The sequence below is a fragment of the Macrosteles quadrilineatus genome, unplaced genomic scaffold, assembly GCF_028750875.1.
Source record: "Macrosteles quadrilineatus isolate MER2022 unplaced genomic scaffold, UCM_ALF_1.0 Scaffold_4__1_contigs__length_99947679, whole genome shotgun sequence".
NCBI lineage: Eukaryota > Metazoa > Arthropoda > Insecta > Hemiptera > Cicadellidae > Macrosteles > Macrosteles quadrilineatus.
Window position 1 is genome coordinate 48,834,838 of NW_026542597.1, and position 7,274 is coordinate 48,842,111.

Genomic DNA, 7,274 nt, shown 5'->3' on the forward strand with positions numbered 1-7,274 from the left:
ACCTGTTTCCCTCCCTTCCCATAGCATTTTAGGATTGCAGATTCCTTAATCTAATTGTCATAAACAGTTTTCACACTCCAGACTGCTTGCCTTTACTACTTCCTTCACCACTTCCTACGTCATAGACCTCTTTCCATCCCTTACCATAGGATTTTAGGATTGCAGATTCCTCAATCTAATCGTCATAAACAGTTTCCACACTCCAGACTGCTCGCCTTTACTACTTCCTTCCCCATTTCCTACGTCATGGACCTGTTTTCCTCCCTTCCCATTACATTTTAGGATTGCAGATACCTTAATTTAATCGTCATAAACAGATCCCACACTCCAGACTGCTCGCCTTTACTACTTCCTTCACCACTTCCTATGTAAGGACCTGTTTTCTTCCCTTTCCATAGCATTTAAGGATTGCAGATACCGTAATCTAATCGTCATAAACAGATCCCACACTCCACACTGCTACCCGATTATAGAATCAAGTAATGTTTAGTATAATCTTTGCTCAATAGTAACAACTGATGTTTTTCCTTTTGTACTGTATTTTGTTTTGCTAGTATACTGTGGATAGACAAATTACAAGTCTTTTGTTTACTTTTTCCTTGCTATTTAATTCAGCCAACATGGTTACCTAGCAACCCATAAGACTAATGTTAAAAAAATGTGATTTTCAGTTTCATTTTTCTACGTAGTTAGATTTTTGTTGGCAGTTCTAATTGCAGTAAACTCGTTTTTAGGCCAGAAATAAACTATATACAACATTTGAAGAAAATCGTCGGAGCCGTTTTCGAGATCTTGGTGCAAGCACACATACATACATACATACATGCATACATACAAGCAAACTTTGCTCGTATTAGAGTATAGGATTAATGAATCTTAACAGCTGTTTCAATTAAACATGTTGGTTCTGTTCTATGATGTTCAATGGCATTAAAGTTACAAGGATTACCAACAGGGTGCAGCACTATTATTTCTTTTACATTTATGACAACAGCTAATTTGCAACCAAAAGGTCAGTGAGCGTAGCGAACAAACTTCAACCTGGAGGTGAGTTAGCGTAGCGAACGAGCTAACCGAAGGCAAGTGAGCGCAGCGAACGAGCTCCAACCTAAAAGTGAGTGAGCGTAGCGAACGAACTTCAACCAGGACGTGATTGAGCTATGCGAAACGAACTTCAACCAGGACGTGATTGGGCTATGCGAAACGAGCTCACTCATGAAGTTAAACGGGGCAACGCCCGCAGGTACAGCTAGTTTAATATGTTTAAAACATTAAATCACCTTGAAATTGCAATTGTATTATTCTTGTAACCTTGATGCGATTTATTGATCAATTCTTACGACCAATCCATTAATTCAAATAACAACATTTAGGCCTAAATATCTTGCAAGATAACGAAGTGAACAGTAGATACTAAACACTTCCTGTTATAGTGCTCTAAATAATCAGAATGTTGGTGGTTCAATCCTGAGAAAAGTCATAAGATTGATGATTAGTGATTTAAAACTGGATCAACCCCCCCCCCTTGCTCATTGGGCTTTAAATACACGTTCTTGGCTAATGAAACCGTTTATCTTAGTCATTAATGAAGTTATAATCCATTCATTCAACGCTCATTCCTTCTTCATCTTAGCCTCATATGCGCACTCTGTATGTCGTTGCCGGATAAATCATGTTATTAACCTACTGTATTACAATTTTGTTCGTGTTTGTCTATGGTAAAATTGTAGACAGTTGTGTTATAGCCTGTATTAAAGTGATTCTGGCTATAGTGTACAAGTTGTAATGCTGTAGCCTCAAGGTCTAGCCAGAGGTTTTGTGAAGAAAAATCCCGGACTTCAGCCTAAAACAGACATAAACCTCATTCCAGAAATGAATTAATTTCAAGCTTACTATTCATAGTTGGGACATTCTCATCCCTCAAATAATTATAATACGCAAATTGTCTTAAAATATCTTATAGCATTACCAATTGTTATCTAATAATATTACAAGTTCCTGTACTACTTAAAATTGCTTATAACAAATCAACTATATTTTTCAGGCTGGATTTCACAAAACACATTGGATTGAAAGAAATTACATCTGCGATAGTTTTCCTTTCAAACGAAACTACTGAAATCAATATCTTTGTTATTTGTTCACCCTTTGCTATTATGTTCCCAGAAGACTAAGAAGATGGACTTCTCCCAGGACGAGGGGTCCAGCCCAGAGTCCCCGGATGGCGAAGGGACTCCGCCCCATCACAAGCAGAAGTTCGAGATCCTCGCCAGGGCTCTGCAGGTGTCCGTGTCTAAAAGGACCAACGAGACACGACAAGTACCTAACGGTCAGTGTAACTTGCGACTAAGGACAAAATTCATTTGGTATGATTCAGAGCGTCTCGCGTTGGAACTATGGGACCGGTAAATACTCATTTCTTCGGACTAATAATAGGTAATTCGAGGGGCCAATTTTATATTTCAAAGATTATGTTTGCTTAAGACAATTATTGTGTGAATACAACTAATAACTCGCAACAAAATAAAATAGTTAAATTTTACACCCACACTTAAAGGGATAGCGCAGTTTAATACAGTCCAAAGCTTGTTTCCAAGGCAAATGAACTCAGTTCAAACCAAGGCCCCACTAGAAAAATAGTATATTTCATTACTAGGACCGAAAGCGGCATTTTCCGACACGGGCTCAAGTTTCATGTGTGAGGCAAAGCCGAACACAGGAAACCAAAATTTCACGTGTGAGGCAAAGCCGAGCAGGTGAGAGTTATTTTCACGTCGAGGCGAAGCCGAGGACGGGAATATTGGAGCAAGTGTCGGAAAAATGCTTTTGGTGCGAGTTATGAACGATACTTTTCATCACGACGCAAAAATACACAGATGCAGAATAACCTATCTCAGTAGCATTATTAGACAACTCTTTTTCATTGAAAATGCACTTCACAACTTAAATGTATGGCTTCATAATTTTAATTATTTAGATAAATGTATTAATAAATACTTCGTCACTTCTTTCGTCACGTTAATTAACTTAACATTTTGTAATTTGTACCAGTGTCCAAGCTTTCTGTATTCCTCTTCTTATCCTTCCGGTGATTTATCCGGTGAAATGTGATAAGTTAAGTTGTTTTCATCAAATCTCTAATATATAAAATTCTCGTGTCACAGTGTTTGTCTGCAAACTCCTCCGGAACGACTTCACCGATCGTTATGAAATTTGGTGTGTAAATTCTGTAGGTATGCGAATCGGACGTAAACTATTTCCCGTTTCGAAATTCTTAAAAGGGCTCCGCCCCAGTGGCTCTGGAGTTTCCCATGTTAACCTTATGAGAAATGGAATTAATGAATCTTAACAGCTGTTTCAATTAAACAAGTTGGTTCTGTTCTATGATGTTCAATAGCATTCAAGTTACAAGGATTACCAACAGGGTGCAGCACTATTATTTCTTTTACATTTATGACAACAGCTAATTTGCAACCAAAAGGTGAGTGAGCGTAGCGAACGAACTTCAACCAGGACGTGATTGAGCGATGCGAACGAGATCATCTTGAAAATTAAACGTAACGCTACTTTCTTTCCATCGGTCTGTCTTAGGGGAAACATATAACTTAGGCGATACGAAGTTCGCCGGGTCAGCTAGTCTAAATAACTATATCTATCTATATATATAATTCTGTAAGACCAAATCTTTACCAGAAAATTGTGGACGTCTGGTAAGTCGCAGAAAAGTGGGAGCGGTCTTAAATTAAAGGTCTTGACCCCAGGGACTCGGGAAAAATAGCAGAATTCCCATAAAGTTACCAAAAAAACGAGATAAAACGTAAAATATCCACCATAAGAAATGCATGGGGACTGAAAAACGTCTGCATTCTATCAGCTGTTACTTATTTATTTGCAATGTTTACATTTATTCCGAAAGTCAATGTTGGTAAATAATGTTTCGAAATGAATTTTATTTGTTTAATAGTTTTGTTTTCCGTTTTTATAATGAGTGAAGTAACTAGACAGGGTAGGGGAATTCATTCGACAGGGGGGGTCATTCGAAACATTAGACCTGCAAGACGTGGAAGAGTGTCCAGGAATTCAACAGACTTAAGAAATGCTGAAAGAGAACGTCATGTAGGGCCTAACTGTGAAAGAAATCCAGAAGCTGGTTTACAACCTGTCTTCAGAAGAACGCTGGAAAATGAGCTGAGTGTTGTTCCCCACAATCTAGGTCCTCTTAACAGCACTTGCATGCATTGTGGCGCATTTCACTTCGCAGAGGAGGCCACGAATGGACATTTCAATGCATGTTGCCACAATGGACATGCCACAACCACAAGTAAATGACGAACAAAAAGAACTGTTTTTACATGATTCGAACTTCATAAAAAACGTAAGGCAATACAACAGTACAATGGTTTTTGCGTCGCTTTGCGCTACACAAAAAGAGATTCCGGGAAATGGGCCTTACTGTCTTAAAATTCAGGGACAAATTCATAGATATATATTTTTGACTTTCTACCGCGAAATGGGGAGTTGCCTTCATAATAATTGATAATAATTTTAACCTTTACGTTTGGTTCTCAAAATGGAAACTATAACAGAATTCGTAAGATTTCTTCAATTTTAAACTAAAAAAGATGTGCAATGTTTGGCTGTATATGATTTCAGCTCTGATTCGTCGTTCTCCGGACTCAGGCCAAACCGTGTGCACGTTTCCATTTGTTAATATGTTGTGTTATTGATTTAATAATTATTTTACAATTGTATTTCATTGACACATCAGAAGCAACTAATATACGACTCCAACAGAAGGAAAACCAAGATATAAAACAAGAAACACTGTTAATTTTAAGTAACATAAAATTAATAATTTTAAAAACATATTTAGAATATTTGTCTTTTTGTTTTTATATATGTTTTTTTATTGTAGTCTAAATTAGGGGCTATGGCCCCTACAGGCCACTAGTCATCAATAATGTTAGACATACTTTGAGCAATTTCAAACATGCACTATGTTAAAAACACAGCAAATCAAACTAATGCCCGTTTCTGTATAGATTTAGATTGTTCAGCAATAGAAACAGCTGTTTCAAATTATTAAATTAAACCGTAAAAAAACACTAGCGCGCGTAGTGAGTTAATAGATAACTAATCGAGATCGAGGGAAAGTAAATTTAGAGCGAGGGAAAATCAGCTAATCGATTTTCCCTCGCCCTAAATTAGAGCTTGGGAAACAGCTACTTTCATTGGAGACAGCTGTTATCGAAAATAGTTACTTTCGGCGAAGAGTGATGAAAACGTTTTTCTAGTGGGGCCTTGTTCAAACCCATTAACATTTTTTATAATAGTTATTTAGCAAACTCATTTAGGTGAAAAAGTTACCTATTTGATATCCGTTTTCATAATCTGGTTTGCCTCTTTTCTAAAATCTGACTGTAGCTAAACATTCATCTGAGAAATCAGCTGTTAAATTAAAATTCACTTAACCCGTTATAAAGAAGGTTGGTAAGCATCATCGAATCTTTGAAAGTGAACTCTAGAATAAATCAAACTTTAGGGGGGGGGGGGGGAGTTCTAAAGGACATCTGTATTTCTCATTCGTCACTCCATTGGATCGTAAGCGTTAAATGATACCTCAAACGTAAAAGTCTGTGTGATAGGACGGCCGCAATAGGGATGTAACAGCGAAAACCCTTATTGCATTAAGAATAGACAAGCGGACCCGTGCGCAGATTGCGCAGTTTCATACAGACCAAAGCTTGTTTCCAAGGCAAATAAATTCAGTTCAACGCCCATTAAAGTTTTCTATGATTATATTTTTTAGTTATTAGTTGAATAGAGCTTTACAATAATTTTACAATGACTCTCTGAGGGATACGAAGCCCTAGAGTAAATTACCTTTTTAATACCATTCGCAGGTGCGCAGGATCAAAAGCTTTTAAGGACACCTCAATCGTGAAAATCGGTTACGTAGAACGGCTGGAAAAGGGATGTAACGAAGAAACCCCTTATTGTATTATGTATATATGTGTCTATCTATATTTCCATAACACAGTAGCCATTGTACCAACTTAGTTTAAATCTAACAAAGAAACAACCCATAAAAGATCGTCGTGGGGGATAAAACTATGATTTTGATACATTGATTTTTAAAGTAAATAGCGATTGGTCTCCGTTCACAAAACGAAAACTACATGATGTTTACACTTCGTTTTTGCGATTCTAAGATGAATGAATAGTTAAGCCTTCTGTATGCCTGATTACAATAGTTATTAAAAAATTGTTTGTAAAACTAAGCATACGTTTTATTATTTTATGCATAATTTATTATAGAAAGTATGCAATATTAGAAAAAATGCCCACTATAATAGGAGACTACTTACACATTTTGTTGATTCTAAAAAATTTCAACAGTATAGGTCTGTTTCTATTTTGCGGTAAATAAGATGTCAAAAACCTTACGAAACACATGTAAAGCTACTATTTTCTGACCAAAAGTTTTCAAACCACCAACTCAAGTGCATAACTCTCAGAGTGATTGTTGTGAACAAGCTTTGGATACCCTGACAGCGATGGCGGTGATGCACGGTGATACATCCATCACAAAAGTGACTCACACCATTACCAACTGATGTGTCTGGACGATTGATGTGAAGCTTTGTATGCGATAATCAGCGTGAACACTATCGATCGCCAGTTCGATATATCGGTGATTTGATTAGATCGCTAAACGACTTTGGGGCGTTCACTTCCTAGTTGCACGTGTGCCGTTTTCCGTTGGTTGCTGATTTAAGAAAGTAAAAAACTAAATTTGCAATGAAGTAAAATGTGTTTGGTTACGTTGTACGATTTTATAGTGTGCGAACATTCGGTGATAATTGTGGAAACAGTGTACAACTATCACGACACTTGAGTGTAGGTGTTTCGGTATTTCAGTGTTTGAGTGCTTGAGTGTTTATGTTGCTCCTTATGAGCAAAGCCGCGGACTTGCCTCTGACAAATGTGTACGGCCTGTGTTATTTTTGTTTGAGACAAAACCTTATGCGCGGATCCTATTTTAACTATCGTCAGAAGATGAATGTCCAATTGTTGAAAGGGCGTAAGTAATAAGATTGTTTAACATAGAATGCTGCACGAAATATTAATTAGTTGTATTAGAAAACACGGATATATACGACTTAAAATCATGGGCTAAAACCATATGAAGTTTGTCTGCACCTCTTTGGTAACCGATAGGCTGGCTACACACATAAGTTAGGGGTTTTTTAAGTGGAGTCGGTTTTGTACAT